Source organism: Phyllobates terribilis, unplaced genomic scaffold (genome assembly GCF_046119375.1).
Source record: "Phyllobates terribilis strain yellow unplaced genomic scaffold, ASM4611937v1 Scaffold_831__1_contigs__length_621364, whole genome shotgun sequence".
NCBI classification, from domain to species: domain Eukaryota; kingdom Metazoa; phylum Chordata; class Amphibia; order Anura; family Dendrobatidae; genus Phyllobates; species Phyllobates terribilis.
Window position 1 is genome coordinate 312,344 of NW_027363591.1, and position 17,948 is coordinate 330,291.

At 47.5% G+C, this 17,948-nt stretch overlaps 1 pseudogene; it reads left to right on the forward strand.

Annotated features, from left to right (window-relative positions):
- Positions 1–17,948, forward strand: part of LOC141240303 (translation factor GUF1, mitochondrial-like) — a 73,199-nt pseudogene that overhangs the window by 19,729 nt on the left and 35,522 nt on the right.

Sequence of the window (17,948 nt, forward strand, 5' to 3'; positions counted from 1 at the left end):
GAAAGCTAAATCCATAGACACCTCTATATCTTTTATCTGTTGCTGCATTTCTGAGTGCTCTGGGTGTAACGGAGCACTTACCGAGCCTCAGCCTTCCAAGGTTGCTTCCCTGCCCAGCACCAGCCTCTTTATCTTGATTGATAGCTTACTTTCTGATTTTCCTTGCTTGGTGCCTGACGTCCCCAAAAACTGTGAGCTATCATTGACACTGAGGCTAAGTTCCCACCACGAGCTTTCAGTGAGCTTTTGATGTTACAGATTTAAAGAAAAAAAAACAAGTAACCTATTTTACTTAATAGGTGCAGGAATGCTGTAGAAAATCTGCAACATCGAAAACTCATCAAAAGTGAAGGGAACGTAGCCTAAAGAGAACGGATGCTTGCTGTGGGAGATAATCTCAGGAGACAGAGACTTAACTCCTCATTTGCATGTGAACCAAAATTCTAATTACTTAGGAGTGCAGCAACAGGTAGAAGATATAAAAGTGTCCATTGGTTTAGATTTACATGTCAAAGGCCTGCATGCCCACATCTGGGGTCAAACAGATTTCCTTTTAAAATCTGTGTATTGCTTTGAACTGGAGCTATGGCTCAATCAGTAGCGCCACACACAGTCACAAGGTAGCCCTAGCCTAATGGAGCACCATAGACACTAGCACTGGGAACTTTCCCTCCGTACACGCAAAACATACACAAAAAAAAGCAATTTGGCACGTTATTAATTATTTATGTAGATTTATAGAATGAAATGTTGGATCTCGTACGAGCTCGATCCTTGTTTTTCACAGAACTCATATCTGTTATAGTCTAGGGCTGTTCACATATTTCTGCGGATCGCGTATTTTTCACCGAAACACGTTGATCTGTCGGATTTTGATCCAAATCAAAGTTTAGAACTTCTCGGATGCAAAACAAAGCTGATGAAAATCGGTCTTTTTTTTTTTTTTTACCTACAAGAGAAATCACTGTGGTCTGAATGAGGCCTTACTCTATTATTTATTTCTTAAGCAGCGTTCATTCCAGGCTGCTGTACACATGAAGAGGGTTTACACACATAAAATACATATATAAAACACAGAAACAAGCTAACCTTGACAGACTAGTATGGAGGGGGACACTGCCACCACGAGCTAACAGTGTGGATTCTGGGGTCTCGCGCCTTCCCTCAGGGTGTATTCCAAAAGCCGCCTCCAATAAGCAAGTTCTGGACGAGCTGCAGGTGGAGAGGGAGCCCGGATTACGGTGAAGGCCCAGACTGCGTCTCTGTTTTACACTTAGGAGGGAAAGAAGTATCTCCTGAACCTGATCCACACTCCGGTGAGTGTGACGTTTCTTCTTGATTTGTTTCTCTGTGCTCTTGTTGCAGATGTTCAGATACTGAATGAGTTATACAAAATGCAGCAGCTGCAATAATAATAATAATAATTTATTATTTTACAGGGAGGGCCATTTATATGGATACACCTAAAGTAAATGGGAATGGTTGGTGATATCATCTTCCTGTTTGTGGCACATTGGTTTATGGGAGGGGGAAAACTTTTCCAGATGGGTGGTGACCATGGCGGCCATTTTGGATCCAACTTTATTTTTTCAATGGGAAGAGGGTCATGTGACACATCAAACTTATTGAGAATTTCATAAGGAAAACAATGGTGTGCTTGGTTTTAACGTAACTTTATTCTTTCATGAGTTTTGTACAAGTTTATAACCACTTATAAAATGTGTTCAAAGTGCTGCTCATTGTGTTGGATTGTCAATGCAACCCTCTTCTCCCACTCTTGACACACTGATAGCAACACCGCAGAAGAAATGCTAGCACAGGCTTCCAGTATCCGTTGTTTCAGGTTGATATCACCAACCATTCCCATTTAATTTAGGTGTATCCATATAAATGGCCGACCCTGTAGATCTCACACTGTTTTGGTTTTTGTATAGACGCCCATAAGAGCTATCCAATATTTTAAAATTGAAAGAGTTTGCTCTCAGATTACAACTTATCACTTTTCTACAGAACAGATTGCTTGCTAATAGCTGGGGGACCCATCTCTGGGACCCCAATCACAGGAAATCAGGTGCAGGAGCCATATTACGCCAATGGATTGGCCGATGAGCGTGTGCACTGCTGCTCCACTCAAAGTGTAATGGGCTGCCGGAGATGGCCGAATTCAGAGCTCAGCTATCTCCATCAGTCCCGTAGACAATGGCACCACTCCATTAAAAAAGGGGATGTGAGACATCTGTTCTTCTGATCATTGGAGGTCCCAGTTGTCACTCCCCCCACAGAATAGCCAAAAAGTTGCGATTTTGGCACAGCCTATTTAAAAATGCTATAGAAAAAAAAAACACCAGCTCACCCACAGCGGCTCTCGGCGTGCTGAAGCCTGGAGATCGTGTGGCCACACGTGTGTAAATCACAGGAAAAAGAAAAGGAACTCCAGCTCCATAAAATCCATCTTTATTATTTCATCTTTAAAAGTCCATTAATCCACAAGGTTCAAGTGAAAAATTTATGCAACATAGCAACATGTTTCCAACGCTCAGCATTCTTTGTCCATCTACATACGAAATGACTCCCCTTACATTTATACATGGTTATTTAAGAATGCGCCTTGTATCCATCAATCCATATTTGTCCAATATGTTTTCCCTTTTAACGTTTTTGTACTTTTGTAGGGTCATGTTGATTTTAGCTACGAAGTTTCAAGGTCCCTTTCTGCTTGCCAAGGTGTATTATTGGTGGTCGACGCAAATGAGGTACTTTTCCTTAGTGACGTTGTATGTAATTATAATGCATATGCTACCTGTAGGGTAGATATAATTTATGATATACTGATTACTTCTTTATTCTTCCAGATTTATTGTACACTTGCATCTATACTCTTATTAGATTCTGATTATATAAAGACAGAGACTCTGATTCCAGCCATGTGTCAATAACTGGCTGCTTGTTTTAGTTTTATCACTCAAGGACTAGTAAACCTGCTGCCATGTAGTCCTCCACATTCATGAGCTCTATATATAGCCCCACCCGCACCACTGATTGACAGCTTTCTGTGTACCCTGTGCATAGGCAGAACATCTGCAGCTAATAAAGGGATTTTATCAACACTGCATCAAGCAGCTCAGTAAGTGACACATCGCTGGAATCCAGGTACCACGGGTTTACCGTAACTAGAGGGGCCAGAAGACTGCGACGTCTGAGCTCCTGCACTGATTAGAAGCACTTCACTATCATATTAAACCGTGAAGGTTTCTGCTAGCAGTGCAAAGGTTAATCTGTTCAGTTGAGAGCTGCTAGAGCTTTCCAGCATTGATGGTCTCAGCTGTTCAGTGTTGGCCTCTCGCCTCTCCTATATATACTCGCCTCTGGCAATCTTGGATTGCCAGTGTTAGATTTATGCTGCCTAGTTCTGGAGTCGGAGGTGTTGGTTGTTTTGAAGAGGCGTTTGTGTGTTAACCGCTGTCTTTGCCAGAGACATAAGGAGACACTCCAATTTGCAGGGGGCCTGGGGTCAAGGGCACCGAGGTTTGAGTTAACTGAGGAACCCATGCTGTTGGGTGTGGCAACTTGTTCTGTTGGTCCAACTGTAGTTTGGCGGAAAGGGGGAGTGTGTGTGTGTGTGTGTGTGTGTGTGTGTGTCTTTCCTAAATTCCTAAACACCCACCGGAAAACTAAGGCGCCCGAGTTGCGGGGTGAATTGGCAACTCGGGGGTGTACTTATTTCCTCTGTGGGTAGGTCACAATTTTTTTTTTTACCGTCCAAGATCCATCTTGGCAAAAGTATGGTGGTAATTTCTGCCTTTCTGGACAGTGGGGCGGGGTTCATTTTGATCGACGCTAGGTCCGATCAGGACCTCAAACCTCATAAATTTTCTGGCTCAACACCCATAATCGCCATTGACTCTGCACCCTTGAGCTAGGGCTATTTTACTCTTGTCGCTCGTGTGCTACATCTGCAGGTAGGGGCCTTGCACTCAAAATTTATTGACTGTTATGTGCTAGAGGGCTTGCCCTCTCCTGTGGTCCTTAGACTACCTTGGTTTACGCTGCACAATCCTGTGGTAGGTTGTGTGCCCACTTTATCTTTTAAGCGTTTCCGCAGCGGCAATTCCATTGCAGAAACGCTTAAACGCTTGGTAGAAGGTCTGCAATGTTCCCCAATGATAATCCGCATGTGCTGTGCACATGCTGCGGAAATTTCCGCTGCGCATTATCAGTGCAGAAAAATCCGCAGCACTACCAATTATTTTGCGTAATCGCGACTTTTTCGCCTCCATTGAATGGCTTAATATCCGCATGACTACATGTGCACATGCGGATATTAAGCGATTCAACGTGCGGATGGTACCCGGGTCTGGAGAAGAGGAGACTCTCCTCCAGACTCGGGTACCATGGTACGTGTAAAAAAAAAAGAAAAAAAGAAAAGATAAAAAGACATTATACTTACCTTCTGATGGCCCCCGGTCTTTTCTCCGCTGCGTCCAGTCTCTTGTACGGCTCGTCGGCGGTAGCGTGACCTGTCACATGACTAAATGACGTCATGGAAGGTCCTTTCACACCACCGTGAGCCATACAAGAGACCAGGGGCCATCAGAAGGTAAGTAAAATGTTTTTGTTTTTTGTTTTTTTTACCATCTTTAATCTTTTTTCTTCAACTATTAACTTGGTCACACTATATAAATCCATGTCGGTTGCATGTATTTATATAGTGTGATCAAGTTGTCAAGCACTTTCCAAGTGATGCTAAAATCGCTTGGAAACCGCTTGACAACCCGCATGCGGAAATGCAAGTGAAAAAACGCTTCACTTACGCTTGTCCCTGGCAGGAAAAACACATGTAAAATCCGCATGTACAATCCGCATGTACAATCCGCATGCATTTTTTTCTGCCAGGGAGATGCAGAAACTCTCAGGAAAAATCCGGAGCATTTCTGCATCGTGGGCACTTAGACTGGCAGACTCAGGAGGTGGTAAAATGGAGCGAGTATTGCCAAGAACACTGCTTGGTCACTCGGATAGCCACGGTGGGTCTGATTTCAGGAATGTGTTTTCTGAACAGGGGAGTCAAGAACTTCCTCCCCATCATCCTTATGATTGCGTCGGTAATATTATTCCTGGGGCCAAGCTACCAAAAAAGCAGGTTATATAATATCTCTGGTTCAGAGAGGCAGGCCATGAAAAACTAGATCACTGAAAGTCTACCAAAGGGCCATAAAAGACTTTCTTCATCTCCCGTTGCAGTGGGTTTTTCTTTGTCAAGAAGAAGCTGCGGGCCACTTAGTAACCATTCCCCTCCCCCTCAACACACAGCAGGGGCTGAGCTCCGGACAGGAATCCTCTGCCGGGGGCTGTGCTCTGCCTCCCCCCCAAACAATCCCCCACAGAAAAACTCCTATTAAAAATAAAAGAAAAAGTTCCCAAAACAGAACACGTGACACTACACATCCAGGGGACATTGCGGCCCTGTAATCACCGCAGCCCATCCAGCGTCCAGTCACAGTATCAATACCCCCCTGATGGACACGATGCGGAGCCTAAACACTTCAGCGACCATCCTCGCCTACCCCATATACCCCTATAATAGCGCAGCGACGCACGCGCTTGACACCGCTATAGCATCGCCCTGGCCACAAATAGCACCGACATGTCCCGGCGGGACACATGTAAACTGCGCAGAACCACCCATACACCCTCAGGGACACAGAGACTCCAGGCGTACTCACTCTAGGCAAACTCGCTGTAGTTCCTCTGAAGACAGATCTATGCCATCGCACACAAGTCACTGGCGAAGGAAGCGGTCGTCACAAGCAAAGCGGAGATCGGCATCCCACAGGAGGGGTCACAGGTCGCGGTCCTCAAGGTGGCGCTCACCATCCTCTGCATCAGAGATGTCGAGCGCATCGTCGAGCCCCAACAGCCGCTTGCACCGATCCCGTCCCCCGGGGGACAGAAATGATACAATGGCACCCTCCAGAGCTTACAGTCTGCACGATATCACGCAGGTCTACGAGCAGAGGCACGCCGCTCACCCCGAGCGAGACAGGTGTCAGAGTCCCTCCACACATCGGAGTCCCTCCTCCAGCCGCAAGAATGGGTGCGTGCAATATAAGTATAACTGAAATGGTAAATAGTAACACCAACTTAATAGCGGCCCTTAAGGCCATAGTCGAACAACTATCCGCGCCACCAGGCGCTATACATAATTCTACTAAAGCAACTCCACCATTAGCCAGCGTACACAAGGACGCATTCTTTTGCAGGATAAGCCCATTGGGCTCACACATAGACGAGGAAACCAGAATTAAAATATGGAATAATGACTACATCGACATTTGGTCACTTGTAACCGCTGACCAACATACTATAGACAAAGAGAAAAGGATAGCCAACAGACCATTCGACAGAAACAGACAAAATGTCGCAAAGACAATGAGTAACTGGTTACAGGCGTTTTCTGTGCTGGGTTGCATCATGGGCCAAAAGCATCCGGAACGCTGCTCGGAACTATTCATATACCAGGATACGGTGTATAACTCTTACAAAGCCCACGGTGGTTCAGCATGGTGGCGCTACGATGAAGAGTTCCGGAGGCGGTTGGCCCTGCAACCACAGCTAGGCTGGGGGGTAAAAGCTACAGACGTATGGTTGCGATTAATGCTGTCACAGAAACACCATCCCTTTCCAACAACGGCTACTGGACAACAGACAACAGCAGGCCAAAATTCAGTGGTAGTACGTAGACCAGGGGCCTGCTGGCAGTACAATGAGGGACACTGTCGTTTCTACGCCTTATGCAGATACAAACATGAATGCTCAGCCTGCGGTGCAGCCCACCCCGCGGCAAGATGTTCTCGTCCCGCAAGCAAATTATCAATTAAACTCCCCCAGTCAGAATCCAAGGACCCCGGTGAGCGTAAATGTGATGGGCCCCTGGCTAGACCAATATCCTAAGAAAGATGCAGCGGGACAGTTACGTTTTGGTTTCACATACGGTTTTTTTCATCCCTTTCAAACTTAATAAATCGCCCACCTTTGCAAATAACCTTAAATCTGCAAAAGAGCACCCTGAAATACTTAGGCAAAAAATACAAAAAGAAGTAGCTCTAGGCAGAGTGGCGGGCCCTTTCCCAACACCACCATTCAGTAACCTAAGAGTTTCCCCTCTGGGAATAATCCCCAAAAAAGAGCCAGGTTCATTCCGGCTTATCCATCATTTATCTTACCCAAAAGGAGAGTCTGTAAATGACGGTATTTCGTCTGAAGACGCCTCGGTCTCCTACGCGTCGTTCGACAGAGCAGTAATGTTAGTACGCGATGCGGGGCCCGGAGCGCTGCTCGTTAAATCCGACATAGAATCCGCCTTTCGCCTACTACCGGTGCACCCAGATTGCTACCACCTGCTGGGATGCCAAGTGGACAATGAATACTTCTACGACACTTGCCTCCCAATGGGTTGTTCAATATCTTGTTATTACATCGAACTATTCAGTTCCTTCCTAGAATGGGTGTTGAGGTACGAAACCGGCAATAGGTCCGTCACACATTACCTAGATGACTTCCTATTCGTCGGACCCAAAGACTCAAATCAATGCCAATCATTACTTAACGAATTCACAAACATCTCTCGACGGTTCGGAGTCCCATTATGCCCTACAAAAACCATAGGCCCCACAACAAAGCTATCGTTCTTAGGCATCGAAATCAACACCACAGCAAGGTTATTCCACCTCCCAACAGAAAAAATACAAAAAACACTACACCTCATCGAGGGATTTTGCACAGTACAGAAAGTAACACTACAACAGATGCAAGTGTCACTAGGTCTCCTCGTGTTCGCGAGCCGGGTGATGCCAGTCGGAAGGGTTTTTTCTCGTCGTTTATCCCTTGCAACAAAACGTGCATTAAAACCGAGTCATAGAATCAGAATCAGCAGGCAGCTTTGGACGGACTTAGAGGTGTGGAAAACATACTTACAATCATTCAATGGTCACACGTTATTTATGTCAGCAGAACAGTCCAACATTGAACTAACATTATTCACCGGGGCAGCAGAAGTGGGCGGATATGCAGCGATACTAGATAACCAGTGGTGCACAGGCTTATGGCCTCCGTATTGGTCTGAACAAGGGTTAACAAAAAAACAGACACTCCTGGAACTCTTCCCAATAGTGGTAGCCATAGAAATATGGGGCACGTACCTAGCGAACAAAAATATACGCATCATAACAAATAACACCAGCCTAGCGCACTGCATTAATAAGATGGCATCATCGTTTCTCCCAGTTCTAGGCCTACTACGCCGGCTAGCATTCCTGTGCCTAAAACACAATGTATGGGTCCGCGCTAGCCACAATGTGGAGGGGGGATCTAACGCTGCTGCTAAGGCTTTATCACAATTCAATTGGCAGGTTTTCAGAGAGCTCCTCCCCAACGCCCACCCGTCGGGCACCAGTTGCCCACCCTCCCTATGGGATCTAGTGGCGAACAGCTGATGCCATTAATCAGAGCGTCAGTCGCCTCGTCAATGTGGAAAGCATACGGTAAGGCATGGGAAGACTGGACACGACTAGTAGCAGGCAGACTGGTTGACCAATGTGAACAAGCCAGACTAGATGTAACCATAGAATTTCTCCACCAGCTAATGATGAGGGGAATATCAGGGGCATCAGCGCAGCGGTGGCGGACCGGAGTAGCATTTCATTTCCAACTACTGAATTGGGGAGATGTGACAAAAAGATTCATCATCAGTCAAGCCTTAAAAGGGTGGAAAAGAGGTCAGACAAGTCAGGAGTGCAGACATCCCGTGTCACTAAATCTGCTCTCAAAAATCATATCCCTAACACCATTAACATGCCACTCACAATTTGAAGCAACACTACTGTCTACTGCATTTGTGATCGCCTTTTTCGGGGCGCTACGCATAAGCGAATTAGTCCCTCAATCCAAAATCACCACCAGTGGAGGCTTATTACACCAGGACGTAGTCATAGCCAATAATGCAATACGCCTACGCATACGCAAATCCAAAACAGACCCAGCGGGCAAGGGCACTTGGGTGCTTCTAAAACCCACAAACAGTACACTGTGTCCGGTAACAATAGTAAAAACATATACAGCCATCAGGCCACAAAGTAATTTCTTGCTATTACACATTGATGGAACGCCATTATCAAGATACCAGTACCAATTTATATTTAATAAATGCCTAACATCAGCAGGGAACCACCCCAAAGATTACGGGACACACTCATTCCGCATAGTCGCGGCCACGGAAGCAGCTAGAGCAGGACTGTCAGAAATGGAAGTGCAGAGGATAGGCAGATGGCGATCCGCGTGTTTTGCGAGATACATAAGACAGGACTTGTTATCCTAACGTAGTTTGTTTCTTTTACAGGTGACGATAAGCCAACAGTGTGGGTGATAGGCCACTCGTACATATACTGGGCAGAAAAAAGGGCAACAGTCCGTCCAGGCGGGAGGAATATGGGGTTTCATGACACATATTTCAACTGGAGAGGTATTAGAGGCCTGCGATGGCCACAGGTACTAATGGAGGTAATCAACATAGGGAGAGAAGCAACAGGTCCGGTTATCTTAGTTATACACGCTGGGGGAAACGACTTTGGTCATTACAAGATCGCAGAACTAATGGCAATAATGAAGCTAGACACTGAGTGCTTCAGAGCATTTTTTAGTAAACGAACTATAGTATGGTCAGAGATTGTGCCGAGAGCGGTATGACGAGGTGCGCGAGACAGTGCAGCCATTGAACGGACAAGGCGGCTAATAAATATTCGGATGGCAAGATTTTTAAAGGAAAGAGGTGGTGTAGTGATAAGACACCGAGAACTGGAAGGAGATAAAGCTGGCCTCATATGGCCCGACGGTGTTCATTTAACGGATATTGGACTGGACATATTCCTGTCAGGACTCCAGGACGGAGTGGAGCAAGCGTTAATGATGATGGGTGGGGGTCTGAGTCCTGCATACGAGTACGCAGGATCCTCCGTGGCCTGAAATAGAAAGGACATGTTGGAAAGTTACTCTTGTTGGCCAACTTTGCCAGTGTGGAGACACAGGGCATGCTGCAACAAGCGGAATTATTTTTGGAAATAAAATGCCTTTCTAATGGAATGAGTTAAAGAGTTAATAAAGCTGTGACCGATCCTCACCCATCCAGTTGTAAGAGTTATATTATTGTATTGTTAAGGAAGGGGTGGCGGTAGGGGGGCTGAGCTTCGGGGTTTCGTTGGGGGTCCCCACAGTCTAATTTATTCACCTCGTATCACATCAGGTACATGTCAGGCAGGTCTTACAGATACTCAAAGATAATACATTTCTCTGGTTTGACAAATAATTTATGTTCTCCATTCAGGAGGTCCCTTTTTTGGGTTATTTCTTATCATTCACTGTTTTTGCATGGATCTGGCAAAAGTCCGGACGGTACTGGATTGGTATTATATTCAGGACTTAAAGGTGTTACAAAGTTTTTTGGGTTTTGCCAGCTGCTACTGTAAGTTCATCAAAAACTTTTTGGTAGTGGCCAAACCTCTGATGAACGATTTTGCCAAATAATAAACTCTTAATTTTTTTTTTCTATTTTTCTTTCCATTCTTGTACCTAAACACAATCCAGCTAAGTTTTAAAATTGAAATGAAGCCCCTGTACCCCCCTCTCTAGGTGCTTCTGTACCAACTCCTCCCTGGTCCAGGACGGTCTCTGTATCACGGCCTCCATCAATAACCTATTGACACATGATTGTGGCAGCCCTCACGTGCTGGTATATCACGCTGCCAATAGAAATGGGAAGCGGCACAGAAATCACAAAATAAAGGCAGTGTTTGTGGTAATGCAAGAATCCAACAAGCAGAGTAGTCCACACGTCGTACAACTGCCCAACATGGATGATGAAAAGCAGTGACCAGCCCAGGGGATGGGGATGACTCGGTACCCGGGCCTTTGCCTGGCCTTGGGGATGTCGCGGTGGTCGGCTCCCGGGCCCATACCCTGGGGTCACTCTTTAAAAGGGTGGTTGTTTGTTAATTTTATGAACGTTAATGACGCCACCTGTGGTTTCTGATGATAATCACCAGCGCTGCGGCAGTCCACTGAGGCCGGTGATAAGGTTGCTTGATGGTATAGCTCCCCACAGGCGGAGCTAGGCCTCTGGGCAGCGTATGCAAGGGGAATGCAGGACAGGCGAGACCCAGCCGGGTCAGAGCAAGAACGGGGACGGACACGGTAGTCACTTCAGTACCTTTTACTGATGGAAAGTCAGGCACATCCCGGAGCACTGTAGGGTGAAGGGTGCATATCAGGATCCTCCCCAATGAGCGGGTGTAGGGCCACCTGTTTCTTGCCTCTGCATAGTAAGTTTCTGACCTGCCTGGAGCTAGGCCTAACTTTGTCTCTGTCCTGCGCTGGCTGACCTTGTGGTAGGGCCGTTTCTTGGAGTACACGCTCCTCAGCTTGCGGGGCCTATGTGTCTCCCGGCTCTGTTACGTATTAGCACTCTAGCGATCCTGGGACCTGTAGTTCTCCAGGGATTCCGGTTATGTCTTACTGGGTCGTAGAGATCCCGCTAAGCTTCGGACCTGGTGTCCGGTAAATTCTTCGGGGTGAGCTAATTAAGCTCCTCTGCCCCCTATGTATTCACTCTCCACTCACCTTTGGTCCCGCTCGGGCCCTCACTAGGCAACACACACTGCAGCCGGGACACTGCTCTTCTTCGCCGCTCTCAGAGCGTCGGCACACTCCTAGCTCTCTTTCCTGAGCTGAGTTCTAGTCTGGAATCACTCTACAGACTGTACTGAACTCTTTCTGCAGGAACTGCTAGGCTCTGGCTCGACTGCACTGAGTCCTTCTGTGTCTGAGCAGGAAACTGCTGAATAGTGTTGAGCCACCCCCGTAGTGTTCGAGTTCGGTTCGGTTCGTCGAACACCCATGTGTTCGCCGAACTGTTCGTCGAACTGTTCGTCGAACACCTTCGAACACCGTTAAAACCAATGGCAGGCAAACAAAAACACATAGAAACACATAGAAAACACCTTCAAAGGTGTCCAAAAGCTGACAAACTGCTCAGAAGACATAACTAACACATGGAAAAGTGACAAGTACATATAGTCATGCGAAAAGAAAAGAGGTGGAGGAGTAAAAGGAGGGGGAGACACAGATATAGGCATGTCATGCCCTTCTAAAATCCAAAAAGTGAGAAGCCGACACGGCCAGTCCGCTCCTGCCCGTGCCACCTCCGTGTCGCCGGGTTTGTGCCAGAGCCGCGGTGAACCCTGATGGCCAGCCCCCCTCTCCCAATACTGGTGCCTGTCCGCTGGTGGGTCGAGCGAGCCCCCCTGTGGTGGAGGCAGCTCTAAGCTTTTTAATTTAAATTGTCTCTCTAATTTGAATGAATACACTTTAAATCCATTTACAAGGATCTATTGGAGGGCAAGTCTCATGCCAGCAGCCGCGTAATTCCAGCTCCAGTAGCGTCCACTAAAGCTGCTGCAGTTAAAAAGCTTTTATAAGGATCGAGCTCGGCTGTCCACCGCAAGGCATCCTACTGCCAGTCCCAGCCCCTATGCCTTGGGGTGCCTCCTGATGCTCTTCACTGAGTATCCCGTGGTCCCGAAGCATTTCCTTTGAAAAAATGAAGTGTCCAAACTACAGGTGGTGTAGCTTGCTTAACAGCCGGGATAATCCGCTGACTAGCAGACCCTGCTACTAGGCACAAAGTATTTCCTGGGCTAGATGCAGTTAAAAATTTGTAATTAGATACTCTCATTGGATGCTGAGAAAGCATTCCATAGAGTCTCCTGGCACGCCATATATGATTCTCTTAAAAAGCTTGGGGTAGGGGTCTAGGGGACCCTTTTATAGCCAAAATCACGGCCCTGTATCGCAATACGTCACCTAGGCTGAAGATAAATGGAACTGTAGCACCCTGAGGGCTCGGTTGCTACAGAGGTATTGCACCTCACCCAGAGGTGTGATATCTCACTCTCAGGTAAGGATGTAGTGTGGATCAGGACCCGACACCTGCATGCATTACACCACATTGCCGTGGGGCAGGGCGACCAATATGCCCCTGAGATGGGCACGACAGTCCCTGTCCCTGGCTGGAGTGGGGGGAGGGAACACTGAGGAAGGGGAACCCTGTAGTGCAGGAGCAGGGAGGAAGCAGTTCCTGGGTGCATTGAGAAGGGAGTATAAAAGGTGGGCACCATCTTAGTTCAGTGCAGAGAAGTCTGAGCAGAAGTGGCAGGGAGCAGGGGCTCTGCATGAGCTCTGCTCCGGAGGCGGGCCTAGTAACAGAGGCCCAGGCCTGGAAGAGGGAGAAGGAAGGAAGAGGAGCGGAGAAGGCTCCAGGAACGAGGAACGAAGGGATCTCAGGGGTGCGGACGGGCGAGTCGCCACCGCACGCCAGAATCCACCTGCGTGGAGGGGTCAGGCCAAAGGGGGAGACCGGTCCCCGAAACTAGTGGAGGCAGGAAACGACCCTCAGCTAGAAACAGGAGGCTGTGACATTTTATGTGGCGCAGCCCCTCGCTACACCCGCTAGGAAGGCACCACATAGGGTCAGGGAAACTGGCGCCAAGTTTACCAAGAGGAGGCCCGAGGCAGCCGGACAGAAGGGTTGGTAAGAAAGGCCAGACAAAGGACACACAAAGGGGGTCCTGTGAAGCGCTCCAAAGTTATCTGGGAGTTGTCTGAGCCCCTCACCTGGTGAGCACAGTACGACGTGGGCAGCCGTTACCTGCAGACGTGGTCTGGATAATAAGAACTGTGAGTAAAGGCCCTGGACTGCATCACTGACTCCGTGTCATTACTGCTGCTGCCCTGCACCATCACCCCCATCCTCCGCATACACTGCCCTGAGGCTATACTCCTCCCGTGGGGAGTTATGCTACGCTCTGCTGCACCCACAACACCAGCCTCAGCGGTCTGCCCTGGAGCGGCGGTTCACTCTGACCGCAATCCACGGGTGGCGTAGTCGGACATTTAAACATCAAAACCACATAAATAGTTCCGCCACTGGTTTGACCGCCCTGAGCCACGGAACCGGGTTGCCGCCACGGAGACTACAACCACCAGCATCCACCAAAAAGGGTCCGGCTCCGGGTGTCCCAAGGCCCAGGGGGCGCGTCAGAACATTTTCATCACCTTTCACAATCACCAATGGGACAAGGCAGGGATGTTCTCTGTCCCCTCTCTTATACATCCTAGTGACGGAGCACCTGCTCTCATCAATTCGCCATAACCCCAATATTAGGTGGATTGAGGTGGGAGGCACCGAGTACAAGTGCTCTCTATTTGCTGATGATGTCCTAGTATATATCACTCAATCACATATATCCATCCATGCTGTTATGGCTGAAATAGATCACTTTGTTACATGGTCAAATTTTAAAATCAATGCAGCGAAGTCTGAGGCCCTCGATGTCTCCCTCCCCAAATCCATATAGGATTCCATCCAGTCCAACTTTCCCTTTGCCTGGCCCTCACAGGGTATCAAATACTTAGGAATTCCTATTCATAGAGACCTCTCCCATCTATGTTATCTTAATTTTGGGCCCTTTATTGAACAATTCCATACAGACCACGGTTGGCAAGTTAGAACTGTAAGATTCACTACGTGAACCACTGGTGTTTTGTGGAAAAGCACATGTACACTGTGTTCCAAATTATTATGCAAAAAGTGTTTAGGAGTGATAAGGGAAGAATTTGTTTGTTTGTCAGTTAAACTCATTGATGGTGATGTGTGTCAGGGCTCTTTATATCACTGTAAGCAATTGCAGACACCTGTGCTAATTAGTTTGGCAGGTGTGTCCAATGAAAGGCAAGACTACTTAAGAAGGCTCTCTCACATTATTCAGCAGCCTACATTTTCTGCCAAAATGGGAAAGAAAAAGGATGTGTCGGCTGCTGAGAAGCAACAAATTGTGGAGTGTTTAGGTCAAGGCATGACTACAATCAACATTGTGCGATGATCAGGATGAAGTGTCTTGGCAATCAAGAAGTATGTAGCTGATTCACAGTACACACGTGTGCGTGCTGATAAGGGCAAATTGAGGACTCTTTCCTACAGGCAATTACGTCAGGTTGAAAGAGCAGCGGAAAAAAAGCCTTGTCATAGCAGCAGACAAGTTTTTGAAGCTGCTTGTGCCTCCAACGTCCCCCGAACAACAAGATGCAGGGTCCTTCAGAGGTTTGCAGCTGTGCATACGCCATCCTGTCGACCTCCTCTATCCACTTCACACAAGCAGAAACGGCTCCAGTGGGCCAAACATTACATGAAGACTGATTTCAAAACTGTTTTGTTCACGGATGAGTGCCGTGCAGCGCTCGATGGTCCAGATGGATGGAGTGGAGGATGGCTGGTTGATGGACACCCCACGCAAACACGGCTACAGCGCCAACAAGGAGGAGGTGGAGTAATGTTTTGGGCTGGAATCATGGGGAGAGAGATTGTCGGCCCCTTTAGGATCCCTGAAGGCGCTAAAGATGAACTCCATAATGTATGTGGATTTTCTCAAACAGCACTTCCTGCCATGGTTCAAGAAGAAGAACTGTGTATTTCACAGCAAGATCATTTTTCTGCATGATAATGCACCATCTCATGCTGCACATAAAACATCTGCATCTCTGGCTGATATGGGCATAAAAGGGGACAAACTTATGGTGTGACCCCCATGCTCCCCTGACCTCTACCCCATTCAGAACCTTTGGAGCATCATTAAAAGGAGTGTCTATGATGGCGGGAGGCAGTTCACATCTAAGCAACAGCTCTGGGAGGGTATTCTGTCCTCATGCAAAACAATTGAAGCAGAAACCATCCAAAACCTGACAAATTCAATGGACGAGAGAGTTCAGAAGCTCCTTTCGAACAAGGGGTCCTATGTGAAAATGTAACATCACCTAGAATAAAGTTTTGAGTTGAAAACTGTTTGATTTCAGTTTCTAACAACCTGCTAATGCTTATAATTTCAAAAATGACCATTTTTTTGGTCTTTATTAAAATGAAAAGGTTGATCGAAAAGTTTGGGGGATCTAAGAGTGTGGCAACCCAGTAGTCATGATTACTTCGAATTCTGACAATATGAGGGTCATGCTGCAGGTAGTGCAGCAAGAAGGCACTTATGTGTCTTGCGCATCTCGGAGCCCCAAAATTATTTTCCGGGCTAGATGCAGCTAAAAATTATTTTTAATTTTAAATCTGGTGGAGCTTATTATAGATGGCCTAATAGGATCAGTGCTGCACACTGCTACAAAGCCCAAATTATTTTCCAGTCAAGATACAGATAAACATGATTAGTAATTTGAAAGCTTAAAACGGTTGGTAGGGTGATTTTAAACAATCATCAAGCTTTTACTCTCCCCAGGATGACACAGGGGTAGAAAAGTCGTTTCGGATCCATGATTTGTTCATCTTTATGAACGTGAGTCTGTCTACATTATCAGTGGAGAGCCGCGTGCGCTTATCTGTCAGCACACCACCAGCAGCGCTGAACACACGTTCAGACAGAAAGCTGGCTGCGGGGCATGACAAGATCTCCAAGGCGTAAGTGGCTAGCTCCGGCCATTTATCCAGATTGGAAGCCCAAAAAGAGCAAGGGTCCAGTGACACAGTCGTGGCTTCAATGTTTACTTGGAGATACTCCTGTACCATCGTCTCTAGGCGTTGACTATGTGTCAGACTTCTTGTCTCCTGTGGCCTTGCAAAGGATGGGCTAAAAAAGTGGTGAAATGATTCCGCAAAATTGATGTTTCCACCAGATACTGTGGTTCTGTTACGGTTTGAGTGCTGAACACTTGACGGTCCCACGGTTGGCAAGTTGGAACTGTGAGATTCACTACGTGCACCACTGGTATTTTGTGGAAAAGCACATGTAAGATTCTGCAACAGTCTCTGCTGATACTCCTGCATGCGTGCATCCCTTTCTATGGCAGGAATAATTTCTGCAAATTTACTTTTGTACCGGGGATCTAACAGTGTGGCAACCCAGTAGTCAGGATTATTTCTAATTCTCACAATTCGAGGGTCATGTTGCAGGTAGTGCAGCAAGAAGGCACTCATGTGTGTTGCGCATCCAGGAGCACCAAGTCCCTGTTGTGTTGGTGGCGAGGTAACAATCATGCTTCCTTCCTCTGTCCTCTCCCCCCAACCTCGCACAACAGAAATGTGATCAAGGTCTCCCTCATCTGATGAGTCTTCCATCAGTTCGTCCTCCACTTCTTCCTGGGCTCCTGCACCTTCCTCACTAGTTTGGCTGCTACCATGCGCCCTGGTAAAACCATCTCCCCCACCCTCACATGCCTGCCGCCTTGGTGCTGCCGACCGTCTGGACCTTGCAGATGTTAGCCCTTCCGCATACAACTCCTCCTCCTCTACTTCCTCCACCTCCTCTTGTGCCACCACCTGACTCCGAATTCTGTTTAACATGTGCTCCAGCATGTAAATCACCGGAATAGTCATGCTGATAATGGCATCGTCAGCACTAAACATCTTCGACGCCATTTCAAAACTGTGCAGAAGGGTGCATAGGTCCCTGATCTGAGACCACTCCTCCAGCGTGATTTGCCCCACCTCTGAATCTCGTTGGCCCAGGCTATACATCAGAACGTATTGCACCAGGGCTTGTCGGTGCTGCCACAGTCGCTGCAACATGTGCAGAGTTGAATTCCACCGGGTAGGCACATCGCATTTTAGCCGGTGAAGTGGCAGGCCCAACGACTTCTGTAGAGATGTAAGTCGCTGAGCTGCGGGATGCGAACGGCGGAAGTGAGCACACAGCGACCGTGCCCTCTGCAGAAGGCCATCTAGTCTGGGATAGTGGGCTAAAAATTGCTGGACAACCAGGTTCAACACGTGAGCCATACAAGGCACGTGTGTGACATTGCCCCGGCGAAGGGCCGCACCCAGGTTTGCAGCATTGTCGCACACGGCCTTC